This window comes from Bos grunniens, chromosome 23 (genome assembly GCF_055505025.1).
Source record: "Bos grunniens cultivar Pamir isolate PY7600 chromosome 23, Bosgru_T2T1.0, whole genome shotgun sequence".
NCBI classification, from domain to species: domain Eukaryota; kingdom Metazoa; phylum Chordata; class Mammalia; order Artiodactyla; family Bovidae; genus Bos; species Bos grunniens.
Genome location: NC_141187.1, coordinates 43,901,352 through 43,926,569, shown reverse-complemented (window position 1 = coordinate 43,926,569; position 25,218 = coordinate 43,901,352). Strand labels below are relative to the sequence as shown.

General features: G+C 45.5%; 1 long non-coding RNA gene and 1 pseudogene across 1 annotated transcript; one reads left to right on the top strand and one right to left on the bottom strand.

Annotated features, from left to right (window-relative positions):
* Window positions 1-8,306: 8,306 nt before the first annotated feature.
* LOC147347723 (uncharacterized) lies at window positions 8,307-23,320 on the top strand. Its single transcript, XR_015152773.1, has 2 exons — window positions 8,307-8,442; window positions 22,497-23,320. It is a non-coding gene; the product is annotated as an uncharacterized LOC147347723 (long non-coding RNA).
* Window positions 18,130-18,441, bottom strand: LOC147347724 (tumor suppressor candidate 2 pseudogene; annotated as a pseudogene).
* Window positions 23,321-25,218: the final 1,898 nt, after the last annotated feature.

Genomic DNA, 25,218 nt, shown 5'->3' with positions numbered 1-25,218 from the left:
AACCTCAATACCAGCCTGCAGGGCCCAGCAGAGCCCAGACACGTGGGGCACCTTGTGATGTGACACTTGTGAAAACTGCAGGATTGAAACACAGATTCAGCTGGGCTACTGAGGATAAAACTTCTGATAACCATGGGACAAAACCACCCTGATACCACAAAACAACGCCTGTTTGGGGATTCATGTATGGTGAAATCTATCAAAATGTAAAAGGTGGACATAACTTCTTTGTCCCCCAAGAAAACAGTAGGGTCACTCAGGATCCAGCTGTTTTGTTGTTGTATTTCAGTTGCTCAGTCATGTCTGACTCTCTGTGACCCCGTGGACTGCAGCACGCCAGGCTCCCATCTCCTCCTGCCCTCAATCTTTTCCGGCATTGGGGTCTTTTCCAGTGAGTCGGCTCTTTGCATCAGGTGGCCAAAGTATTAGAGCTTCAGCTTCAGCATCAGTCCTTTCAGTGAATAGTCAGGGTTGAATATCATCTAATAATCAATGGCCCAGACTCCAGGGTCAGAAAGCTCACGATCTGTGAGAGACTTAGGCTGCTTCCCTATCCTGTGTCTCAGTTTCTGCATCCGTCACAGTGGTCCCTGTGTGAGTTTCCTTGCGCCTTAACAAATGATTACACATTTGCTTACTTAAAACAACAGACACTTATCCTCTCACAGGTCTGGTGGCTAGAAGTCCAAAGTCAGTCTATTAGCAAGTCTGTGCTCCTTCTGAAGGCTCTAAGCGACGACTCTTCCTTGTCTCTTCCCCAGCTTCTAAGTGTTGGCCAGACACCCTTGGTGCTTCCTGGCTGTAGGCTGTCTCCACTTCTGATCTCTTTTTCTAAGGACCGCCTTACAAGGCCCGCCCTAATCGCATATGACCTCGTCTTAACCAACTGCTTCTGCAAAGACTTGATTTCCAAATCAAATCACATTCATAGGTGTCTGAGGGTAGAAGTTCAACATATCTGTTTGGGAGACACAATTCAACTTGCAATAGTACCTCATGGGGTTGGCTTTGAGGATTAAATGAGATAATGTGAAGAGTTTACACTAGTGCCTGGCAAAGAGTAATACAAACTATAAATCATTGGTATTTCTAAATTTATAGCAGGCTTATAAGGGTGGGCATTATTGTTCTTCTTTGACAAAAGAGGAAGCCCTGGCTGGAGGTTAGGGCCAATGGCCTAAGGTTACCTAGTCAGTGAGTATAAGAGCCAGAACACATGAACTTTTTTTAGTCCATTAGGCACATTCATTCTAGAGCAGCTTGATTTCCCATCATGACCTAGTTCCCTCTTACTATACTTGTAAGACTTGCTTTCTAATCAACACTGAATGTTCATTGGAAGGGCTGATGCTGAAGCTGAAGCTGAAGCTCCAGTACTTTGGCCAAGAGCCTACTCATTGGAAAAGACCCTGAGGCTGGGAAAGATTGAGGACAGGAGGAGAAGGGGACGACAGAGGATGAAATGGTAGGATGGCACCACCAACTCAATGGACATGAGTTTCAGCAAACTCCAGGAGATAGTGAAGGACAGGGAAGCCTGGCATGTTGCAGTCCATGAGGTCACAAAAAGTCGGACATGACTGAGAGATTAAACCACAAGAAATCAGCTAGATCCTGAGTGACCTCACTGCTTTATTGGGGGAAGTGAACTTTAAATAAAATAATCTAAATTTTATTCACTACTTCAGAACCTAAAATTTAGAAGGAATGAGCTAGAATAGTACTGATTCTTACATTACACAGGTCATTAGTCCTTCACCGCTGTAAGTACCATGCTAGGTCTGAGCACCAGGTAACTCAGTGAAGGAAGTACTAGCTCATTTCCATTTTTACAGAATAGAATATGTAGGCAGAGAGAGGCTAAGATGGGAAAGCTGGAAATGTGCCAGAATGGTCCAGAACTTGGACTTGACCCGGGCCGTCCGACTTTAGGCTCCAGAGTCTGTGCTTCTTCGTGTGGTATCCCGTGTGAAATGGATATATTTAAACCTTCTTTGGACATTGTGTGTGCTCAGTCACTTCAGTCGTGTCCGATTCTTTGTGACCCTATGGACTATAACCCACCAAGCTCCAGTGTCCATGGGATTCTCCAGGCAAGAATACTGGAATGGGTTGCCATGCCCTCCTCCAGGGCATCTTCCTGACCCAGGGATTGAACCCGCATCTCTTACATCTCCTGCATTGGCAGGTGGGCTCTTTACCACTAGCGCCACCTAGGAAGCCCTCTTTGGACATTAGCTTACTTTTAACTTTTTGACATTAGAGACAATACTGCAATAAACAAGCTCAAGCTAAATTTTTATGTGCATCCTGAGTTGTTTTTTTCTTGTAGGAGATGGGCTGTGTCAGAGAGTAGGCATGCTATTAAGGCTTTGGTATATAACGTCAAATTGCAAGAATGAGGGAAGGAGTTCTCAGGAAGAGAAAATGTGATCAAGCAAAAGTATGAAATGGAAAATGGCAACCCCTCCAATCTGAGTGGAATGTAGAGTGCTTGAAGACAGAGACTGAAGCACTGCCTCTAAAGTGGTCTAGAGCCAACTTGCAGAGAGGTTTGAATGTCACACTGTGGAATGTAGACTTTTGCCCAGCAGCACTCCAAAACCAGCCTCAGCTTCTGAATGGGGCAGTGAAATGATCAGATTCTGTCTAAACTAATTTCAAAAATAACTTCCTCTGTCTTCCAAAAGGAGGGTCATTTATCACAATTCAGTGCAGATCGATTGAGGGAGGAGGTTACTAGGAGGTAGTAAATATGATATTTTACTTGTTTTTCAACAAAGTACATTCTTGAAATCATCTATTTTGACATATAGAAATTATAGGGAATAATACGAAAAATAATATGATGTATTAATGATATATAGTAATTCTATATCATATACTTTTGTGTGTTAGTCGCTCAGTCATGTCCAACTCTTTGTGACCCCCATGGACTGTAGCCCGCCAGGCTCCTCTGTCCATGGGGATTCTCCAGGCAAGAATACTGAAGTGGGTAGTCATTCACTTCTCCAGGGGATCTTCTGGACCCAGGGATCAAACGCAGGTCTCCAGTTGCAGGTAGATTCTTTACTGTCTGAGACACTAGGGAAACCCCAGGGAAGCCCATATATTTATGTGTAGTCTATGATATAAAATATAATATGTAATATATATAATTATATATTTTGGCATAGTAATCATGTTATAAAGAATAAAGGATAGCCACTCTTCTGACTCTGGAGTTTATCATCCTCATGCATTTTTTATACTTTAACTATGTAAGTCTATATGAGCAATAGATAATGGTTTGTTGAGTATTTTAAAACTTCATAGAAATAGAAATATACTCTGTGAATTTTACTGCAATTTGAGTGTTCATTCAAAATGAATTTGTTTATATTTGCCTTTGTTAATTAATATATGTGGCTCTAGATTGTTTTCCCCACTGTTGTACTACAATATTCCATTGCAAGAACATACCAGGTTTCATGCTTTTTCTCTTCCTGATGGATATTTAGGTTGTTTGAGATTTTTTTCTTTTATAAACAATGTCTGTTTATATGTCTTCTTGCGTACCTGCCAAGTGGACAGCCCTTCTCAATCAGGGTTCCTCCTCTGAACTGCAAGACAGAAGCGGTAATCAGAGTAATTCTTAAGTTCCCATGGCTAGTGTGCAACTAGCACCATTCTAGATTCATAAATGAGAAGTTAATTTCTTTCATACGCCAATGCCTGAGAACATAAGTTTAATTCTATGCAAGTGGTTGAGATGTCTTAGGAGAGGAACTGCTGCTCAGTTTGAACAATTTCAGTTTTATCTGATGGTGCCAAATTGCTCTTCGAAGTGGTTCTACCAGTTTACACTCACACCAACAAAGGAAGAGATGCACTGCTCCATAGCGTTGCCAGCCAATGGTACAGTTGGGTTTTTTATATGCTTGTTACTCCTAAAGGAGTGAAACAGTATCTCAGTGTTTTGAACTTGCATGATTACTTGCATGCAAGTAATCACTTCCATGATTACTTGTAAGGAAAAGCTTTCTTTTTTATTTTCATGGATCATTTGGGTTTCCTCCTTTGTGAACTTTCTTTTCAAATGTTAATCCATCCATCCATTTCTCAATGAAATTGTCTATCATTTTGTAGACCTTCTTTACATATTCTGATAGTAATCCTTTATGAGTGATACACATCATGGCAAGTATTAATTAAAGTAATCCTTTATGGTGAATTTTAGGAGGTTCTGAGTTCTGCTATAAGGCTAATACATGGCAGAAAGAGAGGTTTCCCAGAGGGACGGTCAACATGTGGATCACGACTCATTCAGTTCAAATATTGCATATTTTAGATGGATGAGGCTCTGTGGTGGAAGGTCTGGGAACATGAAAATAACCAACAAAGTATTTCTTCATAGTCCCAGAACTGAATTAGAAGTTTCAAGCCTCATTCAATTTTTTTTGAAGACCAGTAAGATAATAAGCTTTCTAGCCTTTTAGCAGTAATACTAGATGCCAGAATAAATGGAGCTATGTCAAAGCTGTGAATGAATATAAATTAGAACTCTAGCATTCTATTCGGATTGGGATGGAGTTCCAGGGATGGACGATGATGGTGGCACAACACGGGGAAAGGGCTTAATCCTCTGAAGTGTACACTTAGAAACGGTTAGGATGCTGCTTTCATGTTATGTGTATTTTACCACAATAAACACTTCAAAAAGAAAGAAGGAAAACAAACAAGACAGAATCTCTGCCTTTAAGGAATCTGCAGTCTTAGAGCACGCAGACAAATAGCCATCTAAATTCTGTTACAACCTCGTCAGCACCATCCTGGTTACCAAAACAGTGCTGCAGGTCTTACCACAGTGATGTCACTGGAGGTTAAAAAGGATAAAAATGCTTCTGCTGGCCATTATCCCATGACTGAAGGAAGAAGAGCTCAGAGGGGAAGGCTTCTCGCCGGGGTGTCGGGTCCCATCTCCCGGGGTAGGGGCAGGCGGCCAGTTCAGGGGTAGGGGCCGTACCTGGCATCCTCTAGAGCTAACACAGCTGGCGGGACCGAAGGCCTGCTTAAAATTACATGCTCTCAAGAATATACGTGTTCTTTGTTCCCGCGCACCTCTGTAAACAAGGCTTTTTGCTCCTGTCCCGATCAAGCTGCTCCCTGTGACTGTGTCTGTAGAAAGACTGTCACAACAGCACTTGTCAGGAGCTGCAGCGGAGCAGGCCGTGACAGCTGGTGGCACGAGGGGGCCAGCTTTCCTCTCTCTGCCAGGCCTCCCTGAATAATGTGAGGTCTTGTGTACACAAGAATGATGCTATTGATCTGCCAACAGTGCGCCCCAAGCTCTGTGTCAGGTTTGTGTTTTTTTCCTTAAATAGCTGGGGGTTGCATTTACACTGGCCGGCTCACACACTGTCACTTCATTCTCCCTGGGATCCAAGGAGCACATTTGCACTTAGTTATAAGTGCAAAGAGCCCCAGAGTGCTTATTGAGAGGATGCGGGGGCTTGATGGTGGCCCTGTCACATACTAGCTGGGTGGCCCTGGGGAAGTCATTCGGCCTTTCCGAATCTCTTTCCTCACGTGGAAAAGAGGACAATAATACCTGTTCTGTCTCTCTCAGTATATACATCTAAAATTACTTTTTAACGGCTTTGTGTGCTTTAGAGTGTGAAGCAAATATGAGGGATTTAAAAGTATTTGCAAAGATAGAGCAGCTCTGCACTTGACTGTGGAAGGCGCCATTCTAAGGGGTCCATCAATTGCATCTTGTGGTTTCTGAGCCCACATACATGTGACTGATACACACGGGCACAAAAATCTCTCCTTGGACAGCCGATGCACTCAGTCCTAGTGTGGGAGTTTAAGGAAGACAACTGAGAAGGTGCCTCAAATACATATAATCGTGGACTATTAGATGCAAAAAGCCCTTCCCATCACCAGGGGAATGACTGGGTGGGGTTATATCTGTGACCTCCAAACTTTCTGTTCAGTTAAAGCATTTTTCAGCATGCTTTTTTAGTAACATGCATGTGTGTTCACTTATAAATGGTAGACATGTGCTTGATGATGTTCAGTCACTCAGTCGTGTACGACACTTTGCAGCCCCATGGACGGCAGCACGCCAGGCCTCCCTATCCCCTGTCCCGTTAGACATGTACCAGTGATTGCAGCCATGAAATTAAAATACGCTTACTCCTTGGAAGGAAAGTTATGACCAACCTAGATAGCATATTCAAAAGCAGAGACATTACTTTGCCAACAAAGGTCCGTCTAGTCAAGGCTATGGTTTTTCCAGTGGTCATGTATGGATGCGAGAGTTGGACTGTGAAGAAGGCTGAGCACCGAAGAATTGATGCTTTTGAACTGTGATATTTGAGAGTCCCTTGGACTGCAAGGAGATCCAACCAGTCCATTCTGAAGGAGATCACCCCTGGGATTTCTTTGGAGGGAATGATGCTGAAACTGAAACCCCAGTACTTTGGCCACCTCATGCGAAGAGTTGACTCATTGGAAAAGACTCTGATGCTGGGAGGGATTGGGGGCAGGAGGAGAAGGGGACGACAGAGGATGAGATGGCTGGATGGCATCAGTGACTCGATGGATGTGAGTCTGAGTGAAGTCCGGGAGTTGGTGATGGACAGGGAGGCCTGGCGTGCTGCGATTCATGGGGTCGCAAAGAGCCAGACACGACTGAGCGACTGAACTGAACTGAACTGATGCTGGTATATAACATGCACTGTAAAAACATAAACACACTAAGAAATTTAGAAAGCTCTAACGTGGTCTTCCTGAAGCACAGAGTGGATCCATCGTGCCCACTCCATGAAAGGGCAGGTCTGTAACTTAGGAGTCCGTGAGACAGAAGAAGAGATGGAGACCCAGAGAGGTGACATGATTTATTCAAAGTCACACAGCGGTCTGAGTGAGACAGCTGCTTGCTGACGACATGCGGGATCCTGGAGTTGACCTTCCATTGCAAATTGAAATTGTCACACTCATCACACTTTGTTCCTAGTTTATTCCTGATGCATTGAGAGGTGTTTTTTTTTTTTTTTTTTCCCCCTATCTTAAAGTTCTTTTTGTTTTTCTTTTAATTTCTGGACACAGACCTGAAAGAGTGGGGTATAGATTTCTTTCATGTAACAATGTGAGAAATAATAGAGCAGGATTGTATGTCACAGATGAAAATGCTGTATTTATGCCTCATTGTAATCCATTCATTGCTTTATGGATCCGAAGTCCCCTCGGGAGTGTCACAAATCCACATAATGTTCCCGAGTGCCGGATTTGGCATTTGGATCTCTGATTTAGCTGTCAGATATGTAAAATCACATGTAGCCAGACAACTCCCCAGGGACTCCACAGCTGCGGAGGCTGAAGCACGCCGGTTATCCCAACAAGGTCGGCATTCATTTACGCCCGCATCACACTCCCCCCAGCTGCCCTCTTGCTGCCCCCTCTGACTTTAAGTGGGGCTCAGAGGGCGGGGTGGCACGAGTCTACAAGAACTCTCTCCTCCAGCCCCACAGGCGTCACTTTCAAAGGAGACGCTTGCCCATAAGAGAGACAACAGCCAACCTAAGATTGCTGGACATCTGAGCTCTGCTTACAACCGACGCGCTCCCTCACCTGCCTTTCAGTGTCCCAGGCACCTTCACGCGGTGACTCCCCTCTCAGGACCCCGCACAGGCTGTGTAAACAGCTGGGAGGGCGGTTCTCCACCTGGACCAGGTAACGGTCAGCATGCTCTCCCTTGTCTGTGCCATGCTCCATGCTCAGTTGCTTCAGTCGTGTCCTACTCTTTGCGACCCCATGGACTGTAGCCTACCAGGCTCCCCTGTCCATGGGATTCTCCAGGCAGGAGTACTGGAGTGGGTTGCCATAGCTTCCTCCAGAGGATCTCCCTGACCCAGGGATCAAACCCATGTCTGTTGTGTCTCCTGCACTGGCAGATGGGTTCTTTACGTTAGCGCCACCTGGGAACCCCTACAACGCACCATGCACGTGTGCATGCCAAGTCGCCTCAGTCCTGTCCAACTCTTCGCAACCCTACAGGCTGGAGCCCACCAGGCTCCTCTGTCCATGGGATTCTCCAGGCAAGAACACTGAAGTGGGTTGCCAAGCCCTCCTCCAGGGGATCTTCCCTACTCAGGGACCAAACCCACGTCTCTTATGTCTCCGGCAGGATTCTAAGTGCCACCCGGGAAACCCAACAGTCCACCATAGCTGACTTTAAACTGACCAGAGTCCTGATTCTGCATCCTTCCTCTTCCCCTCCTTTTTGTGGGAACTCTGTCTTCTCCCACCCTCAGGCTTCCAGTTCCTCCCTGGAGCTCCAAAGGAAAAGTGGCTCCCCTGAGCCCTCTCATTTACTACACAGTGAAGGAACCCCACCCGCTCTAACACGCTGGGCTCAAACCTGATCTCTGCTCCCCAGAAGGCACTCGGCCGTGGGTAAGTCACTTCTCCTTTCTGAACTTGAGTCTTCATTTGTCAACCAGGGATAATGCGCCCAAACTCACAGGGCTTTCTGAGACTCTGGGGACCAGGTGTGTGAAGTGCTTGGCACAGAGTGAGATTACTGTTGTTCAGTTGCCAAGTTGTGTCTGAGTCTTTGTGACCCCCTGGACTGCAGCACGCCAGGCTTCTCTGTCCTCCACTATCTCTCTGAGTTTGCTCAAATTCATGTCCATCCAAGTCAGTGATGCTATCCAGCCATCTCATCCTCTGCCATCCCCTTCTCTTTTTGCCTTCAATCTTTCCCAGCATCAGGGTCTTTTCCAATGAGTCGACTCTGGGATTATAGCAAATATAAATTGGTCTCTGCCCTCAGCTCCTGGCACAAAGCTTCTAAAACCCTTGTCATTTCCTCAGTGATAAGAGCACTGAGACGTCTTTTGTTCTGAGACAAAGCTGGGAGGATCCTGGATGGAGTTAGTCACCAAAACTAGAGATTAGGGAATTTTCACCTCCACCCTCCCACTGTGCTTTGTCCAGAGAGGAAAGAAGGGCTATAAATGGAGTTAATAACCAATCAAGCCTACATGAGGAAGCCTCCATACAATTCCAATCGTATGAGGTTCAGAGAGCTTACAGGTAGGCAAACACACCCACAGCGGGAGGGGGACACACCCCAGCTTCACGGGGATAGAAGCTCCTGCACTCAGGACCCTCCCACGTCTTACCCTCCCCCTGAGTATCTCTTATGGATATTCACCTATGTCCTTTATCATATCCTTTGATAAACTGTAGATGTAAGTGGGCAATTCCGAGTTCTATGAGCTACTCTGGCAAATTAACCAAACCCAAAGGGGTATGCGGGAACCTCAGCTTCACAGCCAGTTGGTCTAAAGCACGGGGGAAGCCTGGCCTTGTGACTGGCATCTGAAGAGGGATGGGAGCAGAGCTGTGGGACTGAGCCCTAGGCCGAGGGATCTGGCACTACTTCCAGGCAGAGAGGGTTAGAACCGAGTTAAACAGTAGGATGCGAAGAGCCGACTCATTAGAAAAGACCCTGATGCTGGGAAAGACTGAAAGCAGTAGAAGAAGGGGATGGCAGAGGATGAGATGGTTGGATGGCATCACTGACTCAATGGACAGGAGTTTGAGCAAACTCTTCTCAAGTGATGAGTTGGTGATGGACAGGAAAGCCTGGTGTGCTGCAGTCCATGGAGTCGCAAAGAGTTGGACACGACTGAGTGACTGACAAGAAAATTGTAGGACACCGAGCTGGTGTTGCAGAAAACTGCTCTGTATGAGGGGAAGATTTCTATGCATTTGGGGATCAGAAGTGTGAGTGTTTTGCGTGAATTGTAAAGGAGACACAGGAGAAAGACTCATAGGAGGAAAGAAGTAGGTCTTTCTAATACAGCACCCAACAAATCACAGACCTGTCTCCCTCACTCCTGAGTGTCACCTGAGCCAGGTCTTGTCAATTTTAACTGGAGTCAGTTCCTTGAACTAAAGGGAGCAAGCACTAATGATCAGTCCTTCCCCTGGATCTCCACGGGGAGGCCAACACCCTTATTTTATAACCCAAGGCGCTATGTATCTCTCCACCGAGCACTTGCAGAATTTTTTAATTATGTGTTTATTGCTACAATCCTGCAGTTAATATCTGCCTCTTCACTAGCCTGTATATGTTTCATGGGGGCTGGGATCAGGCGTCTTTCTATCATATCCCCAGCTGTGTAATGCAGGAAGGAAGGAAGGGAAGTGGGATGCCAAGTGTTAGCAACCAGTTGTGGGAAGGGGATATTTTTGGATATCGTCTTTCTCAGGACCCAGGGCTCTGGTAATGCTGGGACTTGCAGAGAGAAGGGGTCAAGATCTTTAATTCCCTTCTCCCCTCCTCCATCCTGTTCAGCTCCTAGCCTCACTGCATCTCCATCTCTACTGGTTAAAGATAATCTGTGGGGATATTTGTGAAAACAATGGCGTGCGTTTCCAAAGCCCCAGGCATGGGAAAACTAGGAGCTAGGAAGGCACAACAGCAGCTGAGGCCCTCCTCTACCCATGCTCCGCTGTTCTTGAGAGCAGGAGAAGGAATGGACTTTGGTCTTCAAGGGTCTAGACAAACTCAGAGGACGTCTCAGATTTTTTTTTTTTTTTTCAAACTCTGGATATTACACATAGATAGACCCAATTCACAGATAACAGATACCCTCACAGGCACCCTCCAGAACACAGATAGCAACATTCCACCTGGGTTTCTCTCACTCCTCCAGGGGGCTAGACCTGATATTCGGATTCTCACTCAATCCAGATTGTCAAGCCTATGCCCCTGGCACCACTCTGCAAGCTCAACAACTAGTTGGCTTCTCACAACACTAGCCTTCACAGAGGTTTTGCCAAGTACCATCCTGAAGTCTCTTGAGCCTGAAGCTTCTCAAGGCCAAGTCCAGGCAGAAGAAGGTATGTCATCAGTTGGAACCCACGGCCTATACTAGCTCTTCTAGAACAGTTGATTCTGTTGTAAATGCTTTATGGAGGCAGGTTTTTTCTTTTTAAAGGGCAGGAGAATGAAAAGATTGCCCCAATAAATAACTCACTGGTGTCATAAAAGTAAAAAGAAAAAAAGAAGAAGAAGAATTGCTTATATCTCTAAACCAAGGTTTACAGAAGGCTAAGAATTGCCCCAGTGCACCTTCCTCCTCACAACGCAGCACAATTTTCTAGCATCAGAATCAGAACAGTTACCGGAGTCTGAATAGTCACATCAGCTCCCAGAAGCCAGCCTCCCAATGGACCACACTGCACAGGCACACCATGCTCACTTCTATTTTACATTACAACTTGGGATTTTCACTTGAGGTTTATCTATTACACAGGCCCTGATGCTGGGAAAGATTGAAGGCAAAAGGAGAAGAAGTTGGCAGAGGGTGAGACGGTTAGATAGCATCACCGATTCAGTGGATGTGAATTTAAGCAAACTCCAGGATATATTGAAGGACAGGGAAGCCTGGGGTACTGTAGTCCCAGGGGTTGCAAAGAGTTGGACACGACTTAGTGATTGAACAACTGAACAACAAAAATTACACAGGCTAGTGTTCTGTCTATTGCTGTTGCCGTGCACGAGCATTGACATATTGATGAAGACTGAGACAGAAAAGCGAGGCCTGGTCCTCTTTTAGGACACATAGTCTGGCAGATACAGAATCAACCAAGAGATGAAGAGCAACCCAGGAGCAGGGACTGAGTTCCAAAAGGGCGGAAGAACAGAAACCATTGTCAAGGAAAACATGACTCTTCTATTAGTTACTGCACTGAGGCAAAGCTACAAATGGGAAGACAACACTCCGTCAAACCTTCTCCATACCAAGTATCTCCATACCAAGAGTCCCCATACCAAGCACAGAAGCCAAAGCTGAGTATAGCCTGTGGTTGAATGAGTGCTAATGAGCATAATCCAGGGCCCCTTTCAAAGTGTCCCTTTATAATACTATGCAAACATTTGAAGAGTAATTAGAATGTCTTACAGAAATTTTACAAAAACCTTGTGATCACCTCTCTGAACCACCAATTTCCTCATCTATAAAATAAAGAGACCAAACTGGACAAACCCAATGATGTTTCAGAGACGTGAATAAGGTTTTCCTTTTGTTTCTGACAATAAAAGTAAGGTGGATTCTTATTGTAAAATAATTAAGGTGATAAAGAAAAATGCAAAGAAAAAAGCAAAATTCTTCCAAGATCCCATCATCTGGAAATAACCACTATTAACTTTCATATGCATACTCTTTGAGATATTTTTGCTAATAGTTTTTTCTCCTTTTTATAAATATGTGATTGTATACTGCATAATGTGTTAACCTTTCAAAATCACATATATTGTGGACATATGTCCAGGCAAGTGTAGCTATCTTGATGTTTTGTTTTCAAAGACTGCATATCTTTCTACCAAGCAAATCCATTTAGAGGCTTTCTATTTTCACTATCAAAAATGAGACAGCAATAAATATCATTTGACATGTATCTTTGTCCACTTGTATCTTTACGATTTATTTTTAGAAATGGGATTCCTGGGCCAAATTTATGTGCATTTTTTTCTTTATTTATTTTAAATTGAAGGATAATTACAATATTGTGTTGATTTCTTCCATACATCAACATGAATCAGCCATAGGTATATATATATGTCCCCTCCCTCTTGAACCTCCCTCCCAACTCCCACCCCATCCCACCCCTCCAGGTTGTCACGAGTCCCAGTTTGAGTTCCCTGAGACATACAGAGAATTCCCGTTGCTATCCATTTTACATATGTTAGGGTATACATGTCCATACTACTGTCTCCATTAGCCCCACTGTCTCCTTCCTACCAATCGCCCTGAACCCACAAATCTGTTACCTATGTCTGCATCTCCATGATGCAAGATGGTACCCAGCCCTCCAGCAAGGCTGCGGTACCCTCCCACCCCGGGAGTTGAGCCTGAGAACACCCATTTTCCTCGCATCACTCTAGGTGTTAACCATTCTTCTTTATCTTTGCCAGTCAAATAGTTGAAAAGGAGAAACCTTTGTTTTCGTAATAGACTTTTTATAACTCAAATGTCATTCATTGTTTAGCATGATGCCCAGCAAATAACTGATACACAATAGGTCCTCATTCATTTCCATGGGCTCTCGGGTGAAATTAAGTTGTGTGTCCATTAAATGTCTCCATACCAACTCCAGGGTAACTTGATATGACGGAATGACTAATAAATGGACTTGGTAGAGTGTCAGTGAGGTAGAGCTCTCCCCATCACTGGAAGTATTCAAGTATCCTATAGACTAGGGAGAATAATAAAGAATCTGTCAGGACTCCTGTATTAAGAGAAGCGCTTCCTGCATTCCTAGCTGCCAAAGGTATTTTTCATTACCTTAGACGCTGTCGCTATTTGATCAGTCAATTCAGCTCAACAATTAAGTAGGAAGAAAAAGACTCAAACTGATTGTTTTACTTTTTGTAAGAATTGATTGTTCAACTCGGACAAAAATGTTGATCCCATTTTGCATGTGGAGATAGTCAATTTAGAAGAATTGTTCTTGCTGGCCTAAGCCTGGGGAGACAAATTAAATCTGACACTGCAGCAGAGGCTGGCAAGTGGGAGAAGGTGAATAAATCACTAAATCCTTAGAGTTTTTCTCTCTGGTTCCTCAGCGTTTTGCAATCTGGTGGCTGTGGTGGAATAGTGTTACTTATTGACAATTCAATAAGCATTAAACAAACATTTGCAACTGGTGGTAATTTGACGGGGCAAAATCACCAGGTGGTCTTCTGACCAGGGGACCTGTGGGAGTTATCGGACGATGGGGTGACTAAAAAAGTAGTCCTGAGAGCATGGTGTTCCAGAGTCTGGGATGGATATTCTTCCTGTTGGACTCTCAACCCTAACTGGGAAGGGTAGAAGCCACAGGAACTAGACTTGTGACCTGCACTGCGCTGGTGGGAGATGCTTGCAAGGGGAAGCATTCGCTGTAAATGCAGACCACTGTTCAGAACTGACAGCCAGTGAAGGGCATGAGGACTGTCTCTATGGATGTTACATGTTTGGGATAATCTTGAAGAAAACGCAAAGGATAATGCAAAAAGAAAACAAGGAAGTTCAGAATGTGTTGGGTGGGGAGGGGGTTGGGGAGTTAAAACTGGAATCAGGAGAAAGAGATTAAGAAAATGTGACATAGGAAAAGCCAAGGGAAAGAAATTCTTCACTCTCAGAGCTTTGCAGGTGATTTGAGAATGGCCCAGGAAAGGTGAAGCCCAAACTTCTGGAGAAAAAAAGTACAATGATGAGGAGTGTGATCAATCCTTAGTGTAAGGGAACTCCCTAAGAACTTCAGACAAGAGGGGCATGCCATGGCATTGGGACTCTTGGTTGAGGAGTGGAGGGAAGTCCTTCTAGAATAACTGTGATTGACTTTCCGGGATCAAGTATTTGGGATGTAACAGGAGGTCCTTCAGATTAATTAGTTATAAACCACATCCATCTTTACAACTCAGTTCAGTAGCTCAGTTGTGTCCAACTCTTTGTGACCCCATGAACTGCACCATGCCAGGCCTCCCTGTCCATCACCAACTCTCAGAGTCCACCCAAACCCATGTCCATCGAGTCGGTGATGCCATCCAACCATCTCATCCTCTGTCGTCCCCTTCTCCCCTTCTCCTCCCACCCTCAATCATTCCCAGCATCAGGGTCTTTTCAAGTGAGTCAACTCTCCGCATCAGGTGGCCAAAGTACTGGAGTTTCAGCTTCAACATCAGTCCCTCCAATGAACACCCAAGACTAATCTCCTTTAGGATGGGCTGGTTGGATCTCCCTGCGGTCCAAGGGACTCTCAAGAGTCTTCTCCAACACCACAGTTCAAAAGCATCAATTCTTCGGTGCCCAGCTTTCTTTATAGTCCAACTCTCACATCCATACATGACCACTGGACAAAGTAATGTCTCTGCTTTTTAATATGCTGTCTAGGTTGGTCATTACTTTCCTTCCAAGGAGCAAGCATCTTTTAATTTCATGGCTGCAATCACCATCTTAGGGGTACAAATAATACCATTTGAAGTGATCAGAAATAACTTTTTAAGGATTATAAAATTTGAAGCAAGAAACTGAAGGATTTGGAAGCCCAGGTGCTATTTTCACTGATCCTTCAGATCAACACCTAGGATTTAGGAAGAGAGACAGAAGTCAAGAACATGAGCAATGGACTCTGCAGGTGGTACTGGGGCAGGATCTAGACTGCTGGGCCACGGTTTTAGATAGCAACACGATAGGATCCTGGCTGAGAATAGAATGCATTTCATGAGGACAGGAAAGAAAGAATTTGCCCGGAAACTCACTGATCCAATCAGGAGTGTTTTAATAATTCAAGACTTGGAAAATGTTGATGATGATCTTTTTAGAGTAGACATGGAGATTTACTGGTTGCCTCTAAGAAAGGCTGCTTGGCCCAGCTGCAAAGAGAGTGGTTAGAGACAGCCTTCCCTTGTTAACTCCTTCAGGTCAACTTCAGCTTTTGAGTCAAGGCCACATTCTTCTCAGTGTAGTCACAGCCAGTGACTAAGGAAAACTGTGGTCCAAGGGTTTAGCCATTTAAACCCAATGCAGGACTCCTTTAATGGGTAATTTTTGCTCCAGACCTCTCCACTGGGCTGGCAGAAGGGAACACGGGTGGAGCCAGGAGATCCACTTGGGTGCTTCTTGGGCCAAACTTGCTCAATTGCAATTATGAATAGAAAAGTGCAGCAAGTTTAGAGCTGTGTGGCTAGCAGACATCTTTTAGTGGTTAATTCCTTCAAGGGTACTAGAAGTCACAGTCTTCTCAAGATGGCTCTAGCAATAACCGAGTAAGACTGTGACCCAAGGGCCCAGCCATTTCTGCCAATATAAGGCTCCTCCAAAGACAATCGATCCAGGGCCTCCTTGTTGAACTGTGATGAACTTTGCCTGCCTTGCATCACCCTCTAAAGGCTCCCCTTGCTCCATCCTGCTTCCTCCCATTTCCTTCTGTGGGTGTCACTCCCCAATAAGATGTATGCTCTCCTAACTCCATCTTAGCATGCTTTCTGAAGGATTCAACTGGCATACAGCTGAAGCCAAGAGAGGTACCTTAAACTTCATTATATTAGTCCCTATACTTTGAAGTATTTTTTAGCCTTTTCACAATAAAATGTTTTTTGAAAGGAAAGAGAACTGAAAGGGGAAGAATGCCTTAAACATAAAGTACAGACGACAAATAAAATGTCCAGATAAATCCATAAAACTTATTGCTGTGAAAATCAGAAGATATTACATACAGCAAATATGTAAGAATGAATAAAGTGTCTGGTGATGTTTTTTTAACTAGAAAGCAACTGAGCAGGGGGCAGAAAAAAATTGTTCTAATCTGAGAAGTCTTATTTTATGCTGTCAGCAAAGCATGAGTAACAAAATAAATTGGGGATAATTTGAAAGAAATTCTTAGAAGATAGGGCAATAAATATGAACTTGTTTCATTCACCAGGCTTGGGAAAGAAGAGATACAGAACTGAAATAGGCTGATGGAAGCATATGCTCTATTTAAGACAAATAGGCCGGTTACAGGAAGAGACTGACCAGACACTGTGCCAAGAAGACAGACATCTTTGTGGAAATTCATGGGCCTGTGGATGGATACGAGCTGAAGAGCCAAGAGATAAGGGGACAAGAATAGAAGTGATGTTGTTGTGGTACAGGTCAGGGCTTATTAAATCTGGCCCATTATCAACATTGTTCAGGGGACTCTTCTTTTTCAGGGTCTACAAATAATTTTATTGAACAAATAACACAACAGCCTTCCTAGATTGAGGAGTACCCTCCCCAAACCATTTCTCAGATACTTAAAGCACAGAGTTTGCACAGTAAGGAATTTAAAAAAAATAATAATTTCTATGTAGAAATCAGACTGTACCCCAACAACATCATGGACTGGACTATACAAGCTTTCACATTTTAAATGTTTTCTCTCCTTTCTGCCCTCATCCCAAGGGCTCCAGTACTTTTCTCTTGACTGATCCTGAAGGGATGGGTATACTGTAGGGAAAGGGGTGGTGGGTTCCTCAGAGCTACTGGCACCAGCCCTAGGGTGCTGTGCCTTACCACAGGGTGGTGGATGTGTAAGGGCAAGGGGGATTAGATACAGTAGGTGGGATGGGGCACAGGCATCCGGAGCCCTTCCTGCTCCCCATCGTATGTGCTCTCAACTTGGGGTGGAGGGGCAGCAACTGGTTACAGTGGGGAGGGATCAGGCCAGCCCTGGGTAGAGGGAGAAACCTCCCACACCCCAGTCCCTACTCCTAATAACAGACAGCAAATTGTCCATCCTGGGAACAAATGGGCAGGTAGGGAGGAAGAATCAGGCTTGTTCTGCCCCAGCCTCTGTCCAACACAGGAGGAATCAAGGTAGCAAACGGCTGGTAAAGGAAGGGAGGGAAAGGACGTTCCCACTTTTGTAGAGCTCCGGTTGCCCTGGGGAGGGAAGAAGGCAGACCCGGCTTGTAAAGTGCTGTAGCCTCTAGCAGGGCTGGGCCCTGGGCAAGCTTGGAAGAATGTAGGCCAGGCAAGGGCACAGGAAGCAGGCATTTCTGACCGGCAGGTGCCCGGCCATGCTCCTTGTTAGGGAAGTTGGACTGGTAACTCTGCCATCAGGCCTTGCCAGCTACCCGTCCATCTCTGCTGCTGCTGCTGCTAAGTCGCTTCAGTCGTGTCCGACTCTGTGTGACCCCATAGACGGCAGCCCACCAGGCTCCCCCGTCCCTGGGATTCTCCAGGCAAGAACACTGGAGTGGGTTGCCATTTCCTTCTCCAATGCATGAAAGTGAAAATGAAGTCGCTCAGTTGTGTCCGACTCTTAGCGACCCCATGGACTGCAGCCCACCAGGCTCCTCCGTCCATGGGATTTTCCAGGCAAGAGTACTGGAGTGGGGTGCCATTGCCTTCTCAACCAGTCATCTCTAGTCCACTTACAAACCAACACCCAACCAGCGCTGTAGGACTGCCTGGCTCACAGCTGAAGGTTCCAGGCCAGTGGAGTTTATTCACGGCTGTGGCCGCAGCCTCGGTTCCTCAAAGGCGGCCACACCTTGAGCCTGGGGGTGTCTTGCTGCAGCAGGGGGTGTTTATGCCTGCCACTCCCGCCCCAGTCTCATACCTCATAGAGAATCACAGGGAAATCCAGGTGGGCCCAGCTTCACGGTGCCCTGAGGAATCAGGTTCTGATGCACCCGCCTCAGCTTGGCCCGTTCTTGGTGACGACTGTCTCCTCAGAGACTTCGTGAGGCAGATCTTCATCCTCGTCATCGAACATGGAGCCGCGGGGCATGAATGCGAAGGTGGGGCACGACTCGGCCTGGCTGTCGCACCAGAGCTTGCGCAGCGACCACCGCCTCTGGGCCACCGCCCCTGAGGCTGAGGTCAAGGGCCACAGGCCCCGAGCTTTGGAGCCGCTGGCGCTCATGTCAGGGCTGCCATAGCGGGCCCCGCGGTAATTTGGCTCTGACAGGGCCGTCGGCGCCGCCATGCCCTGACTGGACTCTGGCTCACAGATGCCGCCGCCGCCGCCTTCCAAAGGCTCCTGCAAGGGGCTTTTAAAATGAAATTTCTTGTTACGATTTCTACTAAATCATACATTCTGGGATTGGATCCTAAAATTTGTATTTTTACCACTCTCTGAGCAGCTCTAAGGAAAAATTAGGTTTGTCTGGTGGCTTAGATGGTAAAGAATTCACCTGGAATGCGGAAGACCTGGGTTCGGAAGATCCCCTGGATGAGGGCATGGCAACCCACTCCAGTGTTCTTGCCTGGAGAATCCTACAGACAGAGGAGCCTGGAGGGCTCCAGCCCATGGGGCTACAAAGAGTCTGATATGACTGAGCGACTAAGCACAGAACAGCACGTGCAAAATATGCAGATCGGCTTCCCCGTGGCTCAGCAGGAAAGAATCCGCCAGCAGTGCAGGAGGTTCTAATTTGATCCTTGGGTCGGAAGATCTTTTGAAGAAGGAAATGGCAAGCCATTCCAGTATTCTTGCCTGGAGAATTCCATGGGCGGAGGAGTCTGGAGGGTTACAGTCCATGGGGTCGCAACAGTTGGACATGATTTAGCCACTAAACCACCACCAATGTATAGACTGGACCAATGTGCCAAATAAATAAAAAGTGTAATAGGTTCCCAATACATTTAAAAAAAATGACTACAAGCATGATTTGGTAATGATGGGGAATTTCAACTCTATAAACATCTACTAAAAGCCTCATTTGGCCCAAAGCAGAGCAGCCTAAAACTTGCCTTGCCCAAGTTTCCAAAAAGATTAAGCAGACAAATGGAAAAACTACTGTCCTAGATTTAATTCTGACCTACGAGGATAAAGTAATGTTTATCAAAGACGACGAAAAAGGAGTCTTAGGGCAAAGGTCACCGAGCTCACAGACTGGGAGCCAACAGACATGGCGACAGTGTGATTCCCAGATAAGATTCATAGGTAAAGAAAAGCAAAATTCCGAGGCATAGAGAATGAAGGTCCATTGCACTCAAAATGTTTCCGAAATTTCTCAAATGGTCAAATCTCACAATGCAGATACAGGTAAGGTCAATGATAAAGAGAGAGAGAGAAAAAAAATCGAAAACGAATAACAAAAACCTGCACACAAAACCAGAAACAAACAAAACTAATATCACTCCGTTACAGTCCCAGCTTTGGCTGTCTGTTGGGGGACTTAAAAAAAGAATACAAACGCTTGCATCACTCTCTGAAGTTTTGATTCAATTTGTCTAGGGTAAGAAATCAGCATAACTTTTTAATCTCCCTGAGTAACCCCAATATTCACTTACAATTGCAATACAGTGCTCTGGAAGCTCTGATTTTAAAGGACAGGATAGGAAGAAGGACACACATTTAAGAGGCATGTAAGAAAGTGACAGAGACAGTATTTTAGCAAAATGACCTCAGGCTGACAAAAAGGCAACAGCAAAAACAAAATGCCTCTCAGTTCTATTTGGGACGAGTTGGGAGATCAGGGACAGGATAGGCATGCTGTTTGGGAAGAAGTCAAGAGATCTTAGAAGGCTGGAAATGAGTAAATAGCCTTCCAATTTTCTAAAATGGAGAGAAAATGGATTCTGTAAACTACGGATGATTGAGCTTGATATGGATCTCAGACAAGATTCCAGAATGTATTACTAAAGCGCTGTTATAATGGGCACCCAAATGACAAAGCAGTGATTATAGAACCCAGCATGGGTTCACAGGAACACACCCCGTTAGTCCAGCCCATTTCCATCCCTCAGTGGGAGGTTGGCAGATAAAGACAATGTTCACACATTCCCATTCAGGCATCTGGACACTAGCAAAACACTTGGTGATGTCTCTAATGATATACTTGTGCTTAACGTAGAGAAAAAATGGGTCTGGTGCTAGAACATGTGAGTGGGTTATTAACTGTTCAGAAATCATATCCAGAGAATACTCATTAATGGAGTTATGTCAAACCTAGTGAGGGCTTTCTAGTCTTCCGGAATCTGTCAGAGAAATGGTTCACAGGCCCTATATACGCTTGAATACTTCTGATGGGCTGGAATGATAAGCAGAATTTAAAAATAATTAGATTTAATAAAGTTAATAGTCCAGGATCTGAGTGCTAAAATCTTACAGTACATGTAGAGGAGAAATTCGATGTAAAGGCAGCTGACACTTTTAAAGAGCCTTGAGAGTGTTAGTCAACAATTGATCCAATATCAGTTGAAAGCAACGTGGCTGCAAAATATTGAAAGTGACCAAAGCTGACTCTAATAAAAGTAAAGAATTGATAATGGAGGGCAGCATTTCCATCCTGTACTATGTGCTACTCAAAACATACCCGGAATTTTGCATTCATTTCTGGGTTCCACATTTTAAAAGTGAGGCATACAATCTGAAGTGCATTTCAGGGAGAACGGCCAGCAAGGTGAAGAAAACTAAAACCAAGCTATACATAGAACAAACGAAGGAATCATCTTGCTTATTAAGAGAAGACATAGAGGGATAGGATGCCTGTCTTCAAATAATTGAAAGATTGCCTTATGGAAAAGAAATTAAACTTACCTTATGTGTTCCAAAGTGCTTAAACCAGAAGAGTACCTGCAAGCTTTGGGAAGGCAGAAAGACTTTCCATGTGTAGAGCCAGACATCAGCAATAAGCTATCTGAAAATAGAAACAGAATCCTAAGGAAACCGAGTTCTCCATCACTGGCTATATTAGGGCAGAAGCTGGGTGCTCACTACAAGGGATGCTGTACAGGAAAATCAGGTGGCAGATGAAACTGGGTGCCTCTGAAGGACGTTTAGACCCTGACACATCATGTCACTAAGAATGCAGAATAGACTTGGACAGCACACCTCTGTCTCTCGGGGAAGATGGGAGGTGTCTCTGCCTACAACGAGGGTAGGGGCAGAGTCTTACCATCTCCTTGGATGGGAAACTGGTCATCCATTGATTGGCAGTCCTCTCTACCCAGCTATCTAAAATAGGACAGCCCTTTGCCCACCAGGTGGTTTTGGAATAGGAGTTACGCTTTTCCACCAGGTCCATGTGCCCAGATTAAATACATACTGAAAACCAACGGAGAACTGTAACTATCGTTAAGAAATATTCAACCTGAGAAGTTATTATAAACCTGGAGAAATTTTTAAGGCATGCAGGCTTGAGAATAAATTGTAACTTGTGCATTATAATTATATTACTAATTATAGCTTCCGTTTACATTGAAAGCAGAAAACCAGCAAATGGGAGTAACGATTATAGACGATAATGATGGTGATGATGGTGACAAATACTCTTTTGGCACTTATTATGTTCCTGGCACTGTTCTAAGGGCTTTACTTGTAACAGTTTAACCCTCACAACAACCCTATGAAGTAAGCACATGACCCCCATTTTACAGAGCAGGAAACTGACACAGAGAGTTGTTAAGCCACTTGCCTGTGGTCACATGGCTAATAAGTGGTAGATCTTGTGCTCAGATTCAGGCAGTCTCTTGACCACTATGGCACACCGCCTCTCCCAAGCTTCTGGGGGCACATTCTCAACCTCAGGAAGGGAACACCAGATTAGGCTCAACCCTGAATATTCACTGGAAGGACTGATGCTGGAGCCAAAGTTTCAATACTTTGGCCACCTGATGCAAAGAACTGACTCACTGGAAAAGACCCTGATGCTGGGAAAGATTGAGGGCAGGAGGGAGAGGGGGCAACAGAGGATGAGATGGTTGGATGGCATCACTGACTCAATGGACACGAATTTGAGCCAACTCTGGGAGATGGTGAAGGACAGGGAAGCCTGGAGTGCTGCAGTCCACGGGGTCAAAAAGAGTTAGACATGACTTAGCGACTGAACAACGACAGCATATTGATGGAGAAGTTGATCCTCAGGGGCAGGGTCCCTAGGGGAAGGGTCTTGGTGTGGTCCAGGGAGGGCAGATCTCACATGCCTTTGCCCTTCCTCACAGTCTATATCTTTTCTTCTTTTATACCCCCAGAAAATCCTTCCACAGGAGGAAAGAGGCTGGTCAGACAAGAAGATACAGGAGTGAAGAGCAATGCATCGGATACCCGACTCTTCTGGCCTCTATCCTATCCCTCCAGACCCAAATCTAGTTCGATGACAAATCTCAGGGCTATTCTGAGACTTGAATCTCACTTGTCTTCCCAACTCTGTGTCCAGTGACATCACAGTGATACCTTGAAATCAGCCTCTGGGGGAGTATTGACACCATGAAGTCAGCAGATGCTACAAACTAAGGCATGTGTGTGTGTGTGCATGCATGTGTGTGTGTGTGTGTGTGTGTGTGTGGAGCAGTTTACCAGCCCACCACTCCACACACTACTGGCTGCCTCCCCTAGAGACAGAATGACAAGCCTCGCATCCTCCCGCTCTCTCCAGTAACTGCGTCAGGATAATGCACAGCACACACTTGTCTTCCCTCGTGAATCCCTCCAGAGCCTTTATCATCTGTCAAGCAGAACTTTCATTATGAACATTTTTACTCCAAAGAGGCACCAACCACCAGAGTCAGCCCCTCACGACTTTCTCTGGTCATGTCCTTGTGCGCAGACCCGGAATTTCTTCACATCTGCCAGCTCCTTCCTCAAATCCCCAGCTCCCAGGCTCTTTCACCCAACTCAGCCCTCCTGAATTCTCCACTCCTGATGTCAGTTAGAGTCAGCCCTGCATTCAAATCCTAGTTTCCTCCCTGTCGATCCCTTTTGGCCTCAGTTTCATCAACTGTAAAATGGGGATTATGGTAATGCTTGACCTCACAGACTCAGTTTGAAGAATAAACTTGTAAACGTATGCAGAGCACACAGGAGTCTCTGGTGGAGATGGCTATTGTTACACACTCTCTCATAGGCACCTCTGGGCACTGACTCTCGTGGGCTGCTGTCCCACCCAGGGATATTATAGACAGGGCACCTGTGCCACCCACTTTCCCACCCCCTTGACTTGTTCCCATTGCCCCCTTATTCTGGAGGGCCTTTCCCCATCTATTGAAATCCTTCACGTCCCTCAAAACGCTACACAACGCCCCTGCTGTAGGAAGTCTTTGCTCTCCTCCCAGTTGTACTCTTGGCTCCCCAGGAGGCCAAAGGTGACTCAGATGGCAGCCTCCACCCCATCTTTTTCATTTGGCTGAGAGGCTGATGAAACCCCACTTCTTTGGGCTAAGGTGAGCAAAAGCTTTGCTCAAAAGGTGAATGTGTGCAGGTAGGGAGCCTCCCATTCCTACACTGGTGTGTTGTCAGGAGATCCTTAGCACCCACCCAGCCCCCAGCCGCAGGGCATCTAGTGCTGGAAGGTCTCCCAGAGGTCATGGTCTGCCTCCACATTTCACAGATGAAGGCACGGAGGCCTAGGGAGCCGCCTGGCCGATGTCGCGCAGCTGGACTTGGAACTGGCATGCTATGCCTCCCCACCCCCCCTGATGCTCTGGCCATCCTGCCAGGCTCCTGGATGATCAGGACAAAGCCTGACGGAAGCAGGTTGAGGGATAACAGTCTGAGCATGGAGCTTCCAAAGAAGGCTGGTGGAGCCGCCAGGAGGGCCAGAGAGCCAGGGCAACATGAGGCCGTGGGCCTCAGGGAGAGGAGAGACTCGGACATAAAGGCTCATAAGAGTTTCTGGAGCCAAAGTCCTGGAGACCCCTTATCTAACCTGCATCATCCTGTTGTCCAAATTTTTGCAGCCTGCTTACCCACAACCTTGGCCCGGCCACAAATGGCTGCGTGCAGAAGGCATCAGGCTGGGAGCTCATTCCGACTCTATTACTTAGGATGTGGGCTTTTTCCATTTCCTAATGGCGGCATGAGTTCCTGTCCTTGGAAGAATCCTGAAGTCTAAAATAGCCACCACCAACTCGCCCTCTCTCCTGGGTCTCTGCTGCTTTACACTGCTGCATGTTCTTCAAGTTCAATGTGCTTCTCTCCTCTTGTAATTGTTATTCATTCATTCATTTTCTTATGTACCATCTGGTCCCAAGAAGAAAAGCTTGAGGGTTAGGATTTCGTCTTTTCCTAGTACATATTAGATCATGCTAAGTTGCTTCGTTGTGTCTGACTCTTTGTGACCCTTTGGACTGTAGCCCATTAGGCTCCTCTGTCTATTGGATTCTCCAGGCAAGAATACTGGAGTGAGTTGCCATGCCCTCCTCCAAGGGATCTTCCTAACCCAGGGATCGAACTAGGGTCTCCTGCATCTCTTGCATTGGCAGGCAGGTTCTTTACCACTTGTACCATCTGGGAAGCTCTCATTTAACATATCATTTGTATCTTTATTTGTGGTTTGAGACCACAATATGGGTGAGTACAATCTTTTGAAATCCAGTTTTATGGCCTAGCATTCCAACAATCTGCATTACTATTTCATATGCTTTGGGGGAAAAGGACATTTTCTCCTACAGTTGGGTGCAATGCTCTACACAGATCCATTTGGTCAGGGTCACTAATTGTGCTGATTCAATCTGCATCCATTCCTTTTTATGGATCGGTGATTATTTATTTCTTTTCCTATTCCACTTTGTATGAAAGTTAAAGGCTTTGGTCTACTCTTTAGCGTTTACTTTTCCAGTTAAATAAGATAAGGACCTCATATCTCTTTAACTGTGGTCAAGGTTTTTCCAGCTTACATGCTGTTATTCTATAATACATTAGCTTTTCTGATCTAGATTTCCACACAAACTAGACATTATTTTTATAGTTTTACAC